Source organism: Halichoerus grypus, chromosome 4 (assembly GCF_964656455.1).
Source record: "Halichoerus grypus chromosome 4, mHalGry1.hap1.1, whole genome shotgun sequence".
NCBI lineage: Eukaryota > Metazoa > Chordata > Mammalia > Carnivora > Phocidae > Halichoerus > Halichoerus grypus.
This window is the reverse complement of record NC_135715.1, coordinates 25,428,468-25,445,827: the sequence shown is the minus strand read 5'-3', so window position 1 is coordinate 25,445,827 and position 17,360 is coordinate 25,428,468. Positions and strand designations below refer to the sequence as shown.

Here is a 17,360-nt window from a genome sequence, read left to right as displayed (position 1 = left end):
GGTGCCTGCCTCCCCTTCCCCAGAGCCTGCCACCAGAAGCAGAGCCTTTAAAAATCTTAATATCCCATTCAAAGGGTTGGTATTAGTTATGTTCCGATATAAAGTGGGAGCCTCCATCTTAGATATTATCTATCACAGAGTTCATTAGCAAATGATTTAAAGGCTGTTTCAAAGTTACTAATAAAGTATACACAGAAAAAGACTCCTTCTGGGTAGAATATTCCTGTTTAGCATTTTTGTCTTTAGGGAGTTCAAAACCATGCTAAATAACTCATTTATATAAGCTCTTAATAGCTCCTACCAAATTTAAGAAATACAGGAGAAAGAGATAATGGATTATCTATATATAACAGATATGGACAGTTAGTAGGAAACAGTACCCTGGATTGACCACATGCTGTGAGATTGTGCCCAAGTTCCTCCTATAGCAAGAGTCCAGGCGGCTGACTGGTGCAGAAGATCGTAATCTGTGCTCTTTAGGTTACACTCAGCTGGAATCATTCTGTCCTGTAGAGGACTGTTCCTCCTCCCTCCTGTCTCCCTTCCTTCCTTTACTTCCTATATTACCTTTTGTTAGCAAGGACTGAAACTAAGAAATGTGTCTCTAAACTCCTCAAAATCTTCAATGGCTACCTATTGCTGACACAATAAAAATTGAACTATTTTTCATTGAATGTTCATGGCATGGCCTCTGCCCATATGTTAAAATCCTTCTCAGCTCTTTCTTAACTCAAACTTTATATTTCAATAATACTAAACTACTTGTAGTTCCTAGACATGCCCGACTTCCATACGTTTATGTCCATGTAAATTCTGTCTGGGATCCTTTTGCATTGTTTGTCCTTAGGCATATGTTTGGTCATCATTCAAGTGTCATTTCTATTTTAATTTCTAAATCTTATATCATGCACAGCTCATACATACATATTACCAACTACATTAAATTTAATTTTACATGTAATATCAGCATTTACTTGTATTCATTCCAAAATCAGCTGTAAATGCATCATGATTCTTCATTAAAACAATGCTATAATTGGCAATTAAGGTCTTAGATTCATCACAGAATGCTACAGCTGGACATTACCTTAGATTCGTTTTAACATAGTTTCTTTCCATTGCACACAGTGAGTATAAATGCATTTCCTCAGGTTGCTTTGGGAGTAAACCTCAGAGCTAAACTCTTCAAGGACTTCACATGTCTTGAGTCAGTTTTCCTCTAAGAGCCTTGAAGTTTCTAAAATATTAGGAAAACAGAATGATTAAATCTTGATTTAAAATCATCTGTGAGAAAACTCAGTGTAACCTTCTGACCAACAACAGATAAAAGTTAAGATATTCTGCTCTCATTTATGTTTTATCTAATTTTAATGAAAAACTATTGTTTTTTTTAAAAAAAAACTGTTCTAACATAAGACTTGTTTGTATCTTAAAAAAAAAAAAAAAAAAAAAATGGTTGTCCCAGCTGTCAAAAAACAAAACAAAACAGAACAAAAAACCCTCAAATTCAAATGAGGAATATAAGTCAGTGAAAAATATAGGTAGAATCTAATGTCCCAATTATATGCATTGTATAATTACCAACTTGGCCAATATACTTGTAAAAAAATATATACAAAAAGTGGAGTCTAAATTCATGTGGCTTAGGGTCTTGATTATTCCATATCCTACAGGAATGAGGATAAGAAGTCTCTAGAGTTCAAGATGTCAAACAAGAAACTTTTACCCCAAGCTGAGTATTTCTGCATATACATTATTAATAAATTTGAAATTCCTTTATACATAATTTGTTAACAAAATCTCTGATGGATCTCATCCTTGTTGGAAGATCTCATTAAACAACAGAATCTGACTCTGATCATCAAATTTGTGATGACATCTTAATACCGTGTTACTATGTTCATTCTATATTACCTTTTATTAAATGTTTCTGTGGGTGTGGTATTAGCATAATCTCTGAGATCTCTGTACCCTCATCTTTGTTAGATAACATATATTTATATTTCTGTGGCCCTTTCTTGTAAAGAACTGTGAAAGATCTAATATTTTACCTTATTTCATTGTTTAGTTATCTCATGGTCTGAGGAGGTTCTAAAGACACTTAACATTATCCAAAACATGGGAGAGTATTCCCTATAACTATCTTATTTTATAGATGCTAGCTGGATACAAGAGACTCCCTGGTCAGAGGTGTAGGATTTTATTACTTAGAGCATGGCAGCACCATGAACTCTATGGTTGCATTGGTTTTCCTTACCCCCTGGGTCCCAGAGAAGAATGAAAAGTGGCACTAATGGATGCTGCACATGCAGATAGTTTGTGTCACAGGTAAGGAAATCCTAAATTTAGGGAACCTAAATTAGCCTTATCCCAGATGGAGACATTATATTCATTATACTGGACAGTAAACAAATCAGCACTCTGCCCTGGAGGGAGTCACCAACTCCCAACAACTTTAAAAGTTATTTACTATACAAAACTCCTTGAAAAGACGGTTCAAAGCTAATAACCTTCCAAAACAGAAAGTTCTAGGCCCAGATGGCTTCACTAGAAATTATATAACTTAAAGAATGTGTTATACCAATTCTCTATAACCTCATCCAGAGGATAGAAGCAGAGAGAATACTTCCTAACTCATCCTGTGAGACCAGAATTATCCTAATACTGTAATCAGAAAGGATTTTATAAGAAAACTACAGACCAGTATCTCTCATGAACATAGATAAAAGATCCTCAACAAAATTTTAGCAAATAGAATCCAACAATGTGTAAGAAGACTTGTATACCAAAAACCAGTAGAATTTATCTCAGGCATGAATGTCTGGGTCAACATTTGAAAATCAATTAAGGTAATCCATTACATGAATAGTCTAAATAAATAAAGATCATGTGATCATATCAGTAGATGCAGAAAAAGCATTAAACAATATCCAACACCTATTCATGATAAAAATTCTCAGTAAACTAGGATTAAAGGGGAACTCCCTCAGCTTGACAATGAATATCAGCAAAAAGCCTACAGCTAACATCATACTTAATGGTGATAAACTCAAAACTTTCCTACCAATATCAGGTACAAGGCAAAAAAAGTCACCTCCCACCACCCCTTTTCAACATTGTACTAGGAGTTTTAGTTAATGGAACAAGACAAGAAAAGGAAATAAAAGATATACATACATGGAAGGAACACATAGAACTGCCTTTGATCAGGATGCCTGGGTGGCTCAGTCAGATAAGTATCTGTCTTCGGCTCGGGTCATGATCCCGAGATCCTGGGATGAGTCCCTCATCGGGCTCCTTGCTCAGTGGGGAGCCTGCTTCTCCCTCTGCCTGCCACTTCCCCTGCTTGTGCTCTCTCTCTGACAAAAAACAAAAAAACAAAAACAAAAAAACCTGTCTTTGGTCACATATGACAATCGTCTATGTAGAAAACACAAACGTATCAACAAATAATCTGGAACTAAAAAACAATTATAGCAAAGTTAAAGGATACAAGATGAATACATATAAGTCAGCCACTTTTCTATATTATATGCAGTAATGAACAAGTGGAATTTGAAATTTCAAACATTCCCATTATGTTAGCATCCCAAAATTAAATACTCAGGTATAAATCTAACAAAATATGTACAAGATCTATATTAACAAAACTATAAAACTCTAATGAATGAAATCAAAATGCTAAATAAATGGATAAATAGTCCATGTCATGGATAGGAATACTCAATATCATCAAGATGTCAGGTCTTCCTAACTTGCTATAGATTCAGTGCAATCCTAATCTAACTCCCAGAAAAGTTATTTGTGGATAGCAGCAAACCAATTCTAAAGTTTAAATGAAGAGGCAAAGATCCAAAATAGGCAACATAATACTGAAGGAGAAGAGCAAAATTGAAGGACTGATACTACCCCAACTTCAAGATTTAGTATAGGCTATCATAATCAAGAAAGTGTGGTATTAGCAAAAGAACCGATTAATAGATCAATGAAACAGAATGGAGAGCCCAGAAACAGACCTACTAAATATAATCAACTGATCTTTGACAAAGGAATAAAGGCAATATAAAGATAGTCTCTTCAAGAATGGTGCTAGAACAACTGGACATCCACATATTTAAAAATATAGAGATATATCTAGGTATCAAACTTATACCCTTCACAAAAATATCAAAATGAATTACAGACTGGGGCACCTGGATGGCTTAGTCAGTTAAGCATCTGATTCTTGATTTCGGCTCAGGTCATGATCTCAGGGTCATGATCCAGGGTCTTGAGATGGAGCCCTGTATCAGGCTCTGCTCTCAGTGGGAAGTCTGCTTGGGATTCTCCCTCTCCCTGCCTGCCCCCACTCTCTCAAGTAAATAAATAAATCCTTAAAAATGAATTATAGACGTAAATGTAAAATATAAAACTATAAAAGTCCTAAAAGATAGCATAGGTGAAAATCTAGATGACCTTGAGTATGGTGCTGACATTTTTGACACAAGGCATGATTCATGAAAGAAATAATTGATAAGGTGGACTTCATTAAAATTAAAAACTTCTGTGAAAGACCATGCCAAGAGAATGAGAAGACAAGCCACAAACTGGGAAAAGATATTTTAAAAGACATATCAGATTGACTGTCATCAAAATATTAACAAAGAACACTTAAAACTTCACAATAAGAAAACAAACAATAGGACAAGGACCTTCACAGACACCTCACAAAAGAAGATATACAGATGGCAAGTAAGCATATGAAAAGATGCTCTGCATGATATGTCATCAAAGAAATGCAAATGATATCAATGATGAAATACCACTACATACATATTAAAATGGCCAAAATCCAGAAAAATGACCACACGAAAAGCTGACAAGGATGTGGAAGAGCAGAACTCTCATTCATTGCTGTTGTGAATGCAACATGGTACAGCCACTCTGGAAGATAGTTTGGCAATTTCATACAAAACCAAACCTACTCTTTTTTTTTTTTTTTTTTTTTTTTTTTGAGAGAGAGCGAGAGCACAGAGGGAGAGGGAGAAGCAGACTCCCCGCTGAGCAGGGAGCCCGATGTGGGGCTCGATCCCAGGACCCCGGAATCATGACCTGAGTTGAAGGCAGACGCCCAACGACCGAGCCACCCAGGCGCCCAAAACCAAATCTACTCTTACTATATGATGCAGTAATCATGCTCCTTTTTACCTCCCAAAGAATTTGAAAATGTATGTCAACACAAATCCTGTGCATGGATATATATAGCACCTTTATTCATAATTGCCAAAATGAGGAAGCAACCAAGATGTCCTTCAGTAGGCAAATGGAGAAATATACTGTGATATATCCAGACAATGGGACATTATCCAGCACTAAAATGAAATTAGCTATCAAGCCATGAAAAGACATGGAGGAATCTTAATGGCACATTAGTAAGTGAAAGAACCAATCTGAAAAGTCTCCAGTGAAGGGTATTGATAATGGGGGAGGCTGTGCATACGTGGGGATAGGGAGTATATGGGAAATCTCTGTATCTTCTCAATTCAGCTGTTCTAAAACATAAAAACTATTCTAAAAAGTAAAGTATTAATAATAATAAAAGCTAGTCCTGAAAAAAAGTGGATTCAAGATGTGCAGAAACATGAGAGACCTATGGGGATTGTTCTCATAAGCTTTCCATAATCATAAGCTTCTTTAGGACCTCTTTAGACCATTAGGTAATAACTAAACAAAATTTTGCGAGCACTGACTTCTCAAAACATCTGATTTTGGCTGTCATCATATTGCACACAGTGGTAGCTGAATTGTTTCCAGGTTCAGTTTCCCCAGAAGCAGAGCCTAAAAGAAGGATTATTGAGAAAATCATACAGTGATGGAACTCTGTCAGTAAAACAGATAGGGTGTGAGGGATGCAGGATTAAGCAGAAAAAAAGCTAGATAAAGATTTGATTTCTGTGGATCTCTAGCTTCAATCTGACCCAACAGGGAGCATGAATGGCAATATGAAGTTGTCAGACCATGAGAGACGGTGGCTAGCTTTCTGAACCTCCGTATCTGCCAGTCTTTGGCTTTATGCATGCTCAGGGGGAGCAAAAAGCTGAGATATTTCTGGTTGGTTTAGGCAACTCAGTTTAGCCAAAACCATTTTTCAGGGTAAGAGTGCAGCATTGAGCTACTATCAGCCAACACCCACAGCAGCTGAGAGATGGGCCCTGCAACCCAGTAAAAAATATATGGGGGGGGGCCGCCAACCTCGTTTGCTACGGATTATATAATGGCTTTAAGTAACATAATTAGGCTCCAAATAGAGTAATCATAAACTACCTTAGAAATTGATTACATAAGTAGTCTTAGCAAACATACATGTGCCAAATTCACCCATAGACACAAACATGTACACGTGTAAACACGTATGCACAAACATGCATATAGAGTTTTAGAACAGATATGGAATACGAAACAAACATATATTTAATTGAAATACATTTGATTTTGTTTTATAATTTGTGAAGCACTTGAAATTAGAAGGGTGACTGATTTACCTTTATTATTTGGCTAGGGATTCTAGAGCTAATGCCTGTTTATTTTCATTTTTTTCTCACACGTTCCCTGCAGCATATTCTGGCAATGAAAACAATTTTAGGTACAATTAGCACTGCACTCAAGGTTGTGATAATTATTATTCAAAAGAATCTTGTAGCATATAAATATTTAAATTTCATACTAAGTATTTTAGCTTTGTGGCTTTTAGCAGTCTCTTTAAATTGGTGCTCATATATTCTTTGATTTTTCTCCAATTTCAGAAACAAAATAGCTAATAATAGTAATCATAAAATAACTTTGCTTTTCGAGCCTTATTTAAGAGTCCAGCATCCTAGCAGGTGTTGTTGAGTCTTTAGAAAGGAAATAGAAATAGAAATTAAGGAATAATAACTGACTATTTAAAATACAACAGTGTTGTTTCAGAAAAAGTTATTTCCTTTTTTAAAAACTTAGGCAATCTTTGATCAAGATTGTGGTACTCTTTTATATTTTATTCTACTGGGGCACCTGTTGATACATAAATTTAAAATCTCAGTACACATCTGCTTTAATTATATTGGTCACAGGGCATTCCTTTGGTGATGGGCAGGATGCTGAAGGTCCCAAGATGCAAAACATTCCATTGTCACAAATTTAATGGGTGCCCAGCAGACAAATTCCTTAGACAGTGGTGAAGGTCACTGAAGATGCCCTTCATTTTTGCTGAAGTTGTCAGACTTCCTTTTCATCAAGTGATAACTATGTTTCATTGAGTGGAGGATTTTAATTTGGGATGCAAATTTGAATTACTGCATGAGAAAATTGTATGTATTGTGACCTAAATGAGATGTGTTTGAGATATGTTTGAGGATTTCATCACTGGCCACTCTTTGGGCAAACAGAATCTTACATATTTCCTCATGCTGCTCCAGTTCATCTTCATTAGGTCCAGCGACAGAGAGGCCTTGAATGTTGTTATCTTCTCAGGACAAGTAATACTTTACTCTTTGTAACTGTGATTTCATGTGATCCTCATAATAATCCCTTGAGAAAGGTTATTGTTATGTTCGCCATGCAAAACAAAGACATTTTTTTAACAGGAATATATATTACAGAATAGGCAGAAGAATGACTATTCCAGTCCTATGATTCGTATAAGAAGAGGGGACGATGGGCTGTATGAAGGTGAACCTTTCAAGTGAGGGAGGTGAAAGCAAGCCACCACTTTGAAGGCGACTGTATAATGTTCCTGCAAGAAATCTAAAAGCCAGGGAAAAATATAAGAATAAACATAGGTTCTATTTCAAGTACTATAAACTGTAATGCATAGTAAACTATGAAACAAGAGGAAAAAAGGTTGTAGTTGTCTTGGTGAAATAAACTATTGTTCTACTGACATTCCAAAGTACATTGCCAAACAACAATTTATCTATAGAATTATACCCACTCACATATTAATATTTAGAGTAATGACCTAGGGATGTTACAAAATGTTTATGTGCCACATAAATCACCAATCAAATATAATAGAATGGTTAAGTATTTTTAATATTGGGTCTTCATGACATTTCATTTTGATGAAAATTGGTGATTCATGAAGCTACAATATGTGTAACAGAAGATGTATTTGACAGGAAGTCAACACATCTGGCTTCTATCTGTAAATTTCTCATGACCTTTCTGGATGTCACTTTTTTCATCTGTTAGCTGAAGAGGGTGGATCATATTATCTGTAAATTCTTTTTTGGATAAACATATTATGAGTCCATGTGTGATAATACTCTGTTAGCAAAAATATTTATTTAAACAAATATATCAAAATAGTTAATAAGGATAAAGTCAATATATTTAAATATAATTTTATTAATATTTTAAAACATTTTATATTTAGAAAATCTAATTTTATTTCATTAAAATATGCATAGAGGCAATATTTAAATGAAAGGCAATATTTATTAATCATTTCTGGATCTTGATTCCTTAGCTTGATTCTGGGCAAATAGCTTTCTAATCCTGGGGGAAAAACATATGTTAAAATGACCTTGGGGCTCCTGGGTGGCTCAGTCATTAAGCATCTGCCTTTGGCTCAGGTCATGATCCTGGGGTCCTGGGATCCAGCCCCACATCGGGCTCCCTGCTCAGCGGCATCCTGCTTTTCCCTCTCCCACTCCCCCTGCTTGTGTTCCCTCTCTCCCTGTGTCTCTCTCTGTCAAATAAATAAATAAAATCCTTAAAAAAATAAAAATAAAATGACCAAATCATTAGCTATTTATACATCTTTATTTGTCACTATTATCAAATAATTTGAGGTTCTAAAATAAAACTTGATGAGAAAATCTGACGGTCACTACTGAAATGTGACCTCAAGGACCATTATTTCTGTTTTTCCTATCGGGATAATGTATCTTAAATTTTCACGCAAAGAAAGTAAAATTTAAAAAGAAAAAGCTAAGCTACATGACCCTTAGTAAAATATACAAAGAATCATTATTATGAAATTATTTTTACATTGTCAGAGAACCTGATGAATAAAATTCAAATCATTAAAAGAATAGTCATAGCAAATTACATGCCCTTGCTTTGTACTTTCTTGATTAGTTGGATATGTATAAATCAAAAATACTCCTGGAATGTAATGAGAATAACTCTGAAATTTGATCATCTTCCAGGGAAGAATACTTTATTTGAATGACTATGTAAGAGGGCATTATTAAAAGTAGTTATTTTCACTCAAAGGCATAGCAGTTATGAATATGAGCAACAGATTCACTCTTCCTGGAATCAATCTGATTGGAAGAGTACACAGAAAACAATTGACCACTTCTGTTTTTCCTTGAAACCACCAACCTCCTTGTCTCTGAACTCAGGTACTACTTTCTGACATCAGTTACTTCTGCCAATTGTCATTATCAGTGTTCGTGTCTCAACACGAACTTTGTTTGTCCTATCAAATTTTATCTGTATAATCTTTGATCATAAAATATCCTTACATTTATCAATCAAATACATTCCAATGTGCTGGCAATAAAAATAATATAACTAATGTTCTTTAATGAAAAGTGCATACTCTCTTTCATTAGATATTTTTGGCTTGTCAAGACAGTTGCCAATGTCCCTCTTTTCTGTGAAAAGTACTGCCATCCACAAAGACAGACTTACACCAATTGTGATTATATTACATGTCCCTGATTCCCCGAAATACAGTGAATCAGAATGGAATAGATATATGCTCATTGCTAAAGCCATGAGATTCTCTAGAACTTGGAATGGGAACTCAAAGCAAGCAAACACTCTCTGCTGGTATCTTGCATGGTAAAGACAAAAACCTTAAAGTTACAGAGACCCATTAAGCTGACTATATGCAACAAAAAGCATATATGATGGGATAAGGATAGAGACTGTGTTTTTACATTTTTTAGATTAAAATCTATGTTGAATGTTTGGAATAATTTCTTTGTTATAGAATAGTGCTTGGAATTAAGAAAATTCCTGGCTTTTTTTGTTGGACAAGTGTATAGTGGGACGGTGATCTTCAAAAGTCAACTCACTTGAGTAACTTAGAAAAGTAATTGGGATTGAAAATGTGCACTTTATGTTGTCCATCATATTTCAAATTAAAAGCTAGCTTTTATGCATCAGAGGACAAAGATTGTTTGTGAAACATTACTATCCCCAAGATTTCCTTCTCTGTACCTCCTACCAATGCACTCACCTTCACTTCATATGCTATCTCAGCAGGATAGAAGGGACTACCTGGATACAATTAATTCATAGCTTTTCATTATAGATATCTGACTGTATTATTGGACTTACTCTAAGAATCTGAGGGCACAATGTGAATTTAGTTCTAAATCTGTTGGACCAGAGAGAAGAAATAATTAGTTCATGTTCATAAACTGAGCAATTCTAGCAATTAGGATCATATTAGCAATACAGTTTTTTTAAATCTGTCTGTAATAGGTAATTATCAAAGGAAACAGGAAGTGAACAGTATATAAGTATTTTATGGAGGAAGGCACTGGTTGCAAGACTAAGTATCCTTAGAGGTAAACCTAAGCCCTCTTCTGGCCAGGGGCCAGTGGGCACAAGAAGGGAGAAGGTGTTGCAATAGCCTCAGGGCAGGCAGGGGGGCAGAGAACATATCACCTGAGGACTCGAGATGCCTCTCTAGGGCATGAGCCCAGGCAAGAGTGCCCACTGCAGCTGCTTCTTTGAGGGACCTGTCAACCATCCCACCCCGGATGTTGCCACTAGTACCAGAAGAGAAATAACCTTCCAGCTGCCTTTTTGGCTGTCAGCACCATCAGGAAAGCTGATGGGACCTGCATGCACACAAGCACATCTGCCTATTCTCCATGGGATGAGGAGGAGAGCATGGCCCACTATCAGCAGCCCTGCCACTCAGACTCTGCCATCTGGCTCACCTCGCTGCACTGAGTCTGGCATGTCTCTTCACTCCGCTTTCTCGCTGCCCAAGGCAGAGGAAGAACAGGAGCCACTGGTGTTTGCAGAGCATCCCTTGAAGAAGCCCCGCACTGGCTGTACTGCAGTGTTTTCAAGGACCCTGTGACATCATGTGTGGGCACACGTTCTCTCAAAGATGAGCCTTGCAGACACAGAAGTGTCCTATGGGCAACGCCGAGCTGATGGTGGTGGTGAACAACTTGTTGTGGTGGAGCAGATCCAGGAGCTCTTCATCCAGTAAGCTCAGTCCCTGGAAGGACCACAAGAGCAGCTGTGACAGACCTGTGCAGTGCCCCCCAAACCCCAGCTGCCTACTTTTCCTGAAGATGAACCTGGAAGCCCAGCTCAAGGAGTGTGAACACATCAAGTGTCCCCACCCGAAGTACATGATTCACTAGGAACCAGGACACATTCGAGACATACCTGGAAACTTGCTACTTTCAGGCCTGAAGGAATTCCTGCGGCAGACAGAATACCACTCCAGGAAGGCACATGGTACTAGTGTGGAAGAGCCAGGAGCTGCTTTCTTGAGCTCTCTGCTGGGCAAGCTCTAGGAGAAGCTGGTGAAGGGCATCAAGAACAAGTTTGATATCCTGAATGAAAACCAGCAAACTCAGCAAGAGCATCATGGAGTTTCAGAGGGATGTGTCCATGTTGTCAGACCAGCTGTCCCGCATCAATGCATGCCTAAACATGGGAATCCTACGAGTCCCATGACCTTCAGCAGATCTTCAGTGCAAAGGAATTTTCCTGCGCTACCAGGGCTCTGTCTTGTGCCTTTGCTTCCATTCCACAGGTGACCTGCTTTTCAGTGGCTTCTCCAACAAGACCATCAATGTGTGAGACACATGTACCACCTATTAAGTGCCAGAAGACACTGGAGGGCCATGATGGCTTTGTGGTAGCATTCTACATGCTGGGTGCAGCTTCTACAGCAACTCAGAAGACTATACCATAATCTTGTGAGACATCCTGCAGAAGATGAACACAGTCCTGGCATGACCACACAATGTGAATGCTGGTTTCCTCACGCAGCATATTCTTCAAAGTCTCTCTGAAGGCCATCAAGGTCTGCAACATCTTGGGCACCCAGCTGAGTTGAAGAAGCTCATGGGCCTCAGCCACTGGGTATGGGCCCTGATAGCTGCCCAGAAGTACCTGTATAGTGGCTCCTACCAGTAAAGATTTGGAACATCTAGACCCTCAACTGCATCCATGTCCTACAGACATCTGGTGGCAACATCTATTTTATCCATGTGGTGAAACACTACACTGTCTATGGCACCTAGAACTCATTCATGTGGGGGCATGGAGTCTAAGGAGCAAGTGTGGACCCTGACAGTCCACAGGTACTGTGTATGCTCTTCATGGTCTACCAGACCAAAGTCTTCAGCCCCTGGTATGACTGGTCCCTCAGGATCCAAAGAAGGAACAACATCATGTGTACACAGACGCTGCTGTGTCACCAGGGCAATGTGACTGTGATGTCTGTGTCCCAGGGCTGGCTCTTCTCAAGGACTGTGGACAGCACTGTGAAGATTTGGACTTGCTGACAGGGAATCCAGACTGAGTGTTGGCTTCTTCTGGGGAAGGCTGGCCACATGAGTGGTCTCAGTGTCTGCCTGCTTTGTGGGGACAAGCAGACAGGGCTCAGCCTGCCAGGCAGTGGCCTCCCTGCCCTACACTCAGCAAGCCTCCTTTTGCTTGGTCCTGCTCTCAGTGCTGCCAAACAATGCCCAGTCCCTCTCTCCAGGTGCCATGTTGGATGCTCTCTTTGCCCACCTCCGTTCCCACCCTAGATGGACTAAGGCCTTTTTACTGTTTCTAGACTATATATGGATTGGATTACTTCCTGATTAAAATAAAAGTCTCATGGAATATGAAAAAAAGAAAAAAAAAAGAAATACTAAACTTAATCTGAACAAAAGATTTAAAGTTGGCTTAGGTAGAGCAAGCATCTATCAAGGTTGATCAATATTTATAATATTCTCTTGGGGTGCCTGGGTGGCTCAGTCATTAAGCGTCTGCCTTCGGCTCAGGTCATGATCCCAGGGTCCTGGGATCAAGCCCTGCATCGGGCTCCCTGCTCGGCGGGAAGCCTGCTTCTCCCTCTCCCACTCCCCCTGCTTGTGTTCCCTCTCTCGCTGTGTCTCTCTCTGTCAAATAAATAAATAAAATCTTTAAAAATAAATTAATAAAATTTATAATATTCTCTTGAGTTGTTTGCCTCGGCATGGAGATAAAAAATAAAGTGAAATAGATGAGTTGCTGATTTATGGAAGACATAATTTCAGTCTGAAAATTTAAAGTAATTTTTTTAATCTTTAATGTAACAAAGATGATATGTATCTACAAACATGATAGTAACAAATATACCATGGCCATTTTTACAGCCTTTGGTCCTGAAATATGTTATGTATATGGCACATTCATATGTTGTCAATCACATGGTCTACTTAATATTGTCCAGTAAAAGCTTGTTGCAAATCTAACGTATAGTGGAAAATATACATTTGTTAGATAGAGATTGACCTGCTAATATTCATATAACAACTCTATTTAAAGTACACATTTATCCCAGAGGTGGCAGTTTAGCAATTCATAAGTTTTCCAGCTCTAGTTGGCAATGCCCATAGCCTGACCTAATCAGCACTTTAGAGTTGCATCCAACTAAATCCAACATAGACATCTGTGCTAGCTTAAGCACTATGTGTGGAATTATTTCTGGGTTATGTTTTCTTATGCATGGTGTAAATCTAAGAGCTATTATACAAGAATTCTCTACACAAAAGTGATTCGGATCAACTCTCTGCACTTAGAAATCCCAAACAGTTGGGAGAGAAAATGGATGTTGTACAAAAGATTCAAATGACAACAGCTGCAGACAAGCTGTGCATCTGGCACATTCTGACTCTTGTTATGAGCACAGAGTACAAGTGACAATTGCTTTTCCTTAATCCTGTGATTGTGGTCTGTACAACTGGAATCGTTTTTCCATAACTTTTGGACCTCCTACAGACATCTATGTCCTAAATTTCATCTTTCACTGCATTACATCATGGTATTGTCGCAGTATGCCGTGACCCGATAAATTGGTATTTTATGTGCTGCCTCTGTATGCACTTAATATTGATAAAAAGAAAATTACTCATAATGGTAATAGGGTGAGACAGACAAAAAAGAATTATTTAGAGGTATAACAGCTACACTCAATTTTTTAAGTGGTGATACTTTTTCTTGTTTCAGTTCAACAAATATTTATTACAGCCTACACTACGGGTGAAAGCAAAAATGTAATCCTTGTATTCAAGGAGACAAAAATTACATATGAAACATTGAAATATAATCCAGACAGTACTTCTGTGCTGAGATATTTAGTGCAAATTTTGAGTTTTATAGATGTTCTGAAATGAAGTAACTAAGGGTATGTATAAGGTAAATATACCTGCCTTTATGGTAGCATTTCTCATAGCCAATCACGATAGCTACAATTATTGAGCACATACCATCGCTTCTCGGCCTTTTGGCTAAGATCAAGTGAGCACATACCACTTACCAGACACTATATATTAACTCATTTAATTATCCCAACTACTGTAGGAGTCATTTTGTATTATTAGGCCATCAGGTCACAGATGAAAACCACAGTTTGAGAAGGTTAAATATGGCTCATTATTCCTTGCACTAAATGCAGAAAGGATTCAAGCCCAGGACTCTATGATTCCAGAGTTCTTTTTCTTAAGCCTTTCATCATCTTGCCTAATCAGGCGCTCTTATGCAGAACATGTGCTCCCCACTTCCCTCCACCTTTACGGAGATATAACTGACATATAACCTTGTGTAACTTTAAGGTGGACAACATGTCTATTTGATACACTTATATACTGCAAATATGATTACCACCGTAGTGTGAGTTAACACCTCCAACACTTCACATAATTATCTTTTTTTTTTTTTTTTGTCTGAAAGCATTTAAGATCTCTCTTGGAAACTTTCAAGTATATAGTACAGTACTGTTATCTATACTCAATGCTGTATATTAGATCCCCAGACCTTAACAACTGGAAATTTGTACCCTCACTCCCCCTCCCACTCACCCACTCCTTACCCCTGCCGGGCCCTGATAGTCATCATTCTACTCTGTTTCTACAAGTTTGGCTTTTCCATAGTTGTTTTGGATTTTTTTGTTGTTGTTGTTTTGTTTTATTTTTCAACATTAGTAGAGAAATTTTGCCACTCAGGGGACATTTTCAATGTCTGGAGAAAGTTTGGGTTTCATGACTGGAGGAGCTGTTACTGGCATCTGGTGGGTAGAAGCCAGAGATGCTGCTAATCATCCTATACTGTACAGGGAAGCTAGCTCCTTACAACAAAGACTTATCCTGTCTAGAGTATCAAACAGTGCTGAGGAGACCTTGGCTAGACAATTCTTTGTTGTGGAGGGGTATCTTGTGCACCATTGTTTGGTTAGCCACACTCTGGCCTCTCTATGTTATATTGCATTAGCATTCCCTCCCCCAGTTATGACAACCAAAAATATCTGCAAATGTTAACAAATATCCCCTGATGGTAGGGTAGATAACATCCTTGTTTGACAGCCGCTGCCCTGGAGGAATTAGCTCACAGAAAAGTGAGGAAGACAGAGAATTAGCTTTGCCCAGATAGTCATATTTCATGTAGCGAAAAGAGGAACAAAGTTCTATTCCTGAAACAGAGCATCAGGGATTCATTTTGCCTAGGTCAGTTCATGGAGTCTTCACTATAACATGGCTGTAAAGTGGATCTTAAGGATAAATAGGGTAACAACAGTCCTAGACAAAAAGGGAAGTAATTTCATTCAAAGGGAGAAACCCGTGCAAAGTCATAGCAGAGGATGGAAAATGTGGCAAATGCAGGACTTGAGGACCCATTCCATGTGGCTCATCAATCGAGTGAGAGCAGGTGTGATGGTAAATTTTATGTGTCAACCAGACTGGACCGCAGGATACCCAGACACATAGCAAAACATCCTTCTGGGTGTGTCTGTGAGGGTATTTCTGGATTAACATTTGAATCAGTAGACTGAATAAAGCCAGTTGCCCTCCTTAATGTGAGTGGGCCTCATACAATCAATTGAAGACCTGAATAGAACAAAAAGGCTAAGTAAGAGGAAATTTCTACCTTATTGCTCTTCTCCAGCCTTCAAACTCCTACTTAGACATTGTTTTTTCTTGTGTCTTGAGCCTGTTGGCTTTCAGAGTGGAACTTACCTTATCAACTCTCTTCAGACATTCAGATTCAGACTAGTACTACACATAGTCTAGTGTATAATCACATAATCACATCATCATGTGAGTCAGTTCCTTATAATAAATCTCTTTAAATCTCTCTCTCATCCTCTCTCTCTTTCTCTGTTACTATATATATTATAAATATCTTAAAATAAAAATACTTATATATATAAAATAACTATGAGTGAGATTTAAAAACATACTTCCTATTGAAGCATACACATCCTATTGATTCTATTTCTCTGGAGAACCATGGGTAATAAGTGAGAGGTCATATTGGAGAAAGAACAGGCTGGAGACAGAGGCTGGAGTCTGACTACTTGGGCCTCATGTAATGAGCTGAGACATTTTAACTTATTTTTTAAATGATATTTTGAAATATCTTTCCTGAGGGAAACATGAGCTAATATAAAATTTTGATATGTTTGTTATTTTTCATCTGTTATTTGCCAAAATGAGGGATGCTGGTAAAGGATTAAATATGCTTGTTCATGAGTTTATTGATTTGAAGAAAGGGTTTTGTGGCTAGTATAAAGTAGAGCCACGTTGGGATAGGCTGGAGGCTGAATGAAAGCCCCTTTTGCTGAAGATGAGGCAAGAGATGATGGGTATGGGTTGCTAATCGTAGAATTAAGGAAGGACAGTTTAGGCAGAGGGAACAACACACAGGAGATATGATAAAGAGAAATATTGGGGTCACAGTAACTCTTCCCTATTCAATATTATATCATACAATTTACTCTTTGTATTCCAACATGGCTTCTTGATTCAAAAAGGTCATATTTGTGTTCTGTTTCATTTTCCCAAGAGCAAAGATAAATTGAGAAAGTTAACAATATATCCGTTTTCTTCACTTATATCCTTCCAGACAATTTCTAAACCATTCAGGTAACATTTAATGTAAGTACATAAAACAAATACCCCCTTCTACTTTGTTTTTGGTGCCAAATATGAGTTTAAAAGAGCTCTCCTGGGGCACCTGGTGGCGCGGTTGGTTAAGCCTCCGACTCTTGGTTTCCACTCAGGTTGTGATCTCAGAGTCCTGGGATGGAGACCCGCATCAGGCTCCGCGCTCAGCAGAGTCTGTTTGAGATTCTTCCTTCCTCTCCCTGCCCCCCTGCTTGT

At 38.0% G+C, this 17,360-nt stretch overlaps 1 pseudogene; it reads left to right on the top strand.

Moving 5' to 3' along the window:
- Positions 1 to 10,675: 10,675 nt before the first annotated feature.
- LOC118537645 (E3 ubiquitin-protein ligase TRAF7 pseudogene) lies at positions 10,676 to 12,518 on the top strand (annotated as a pseudogene).
- The last annotated feature ends 4,842 nt before the right edge of the window (positions 12,519 to 17,360 follow it).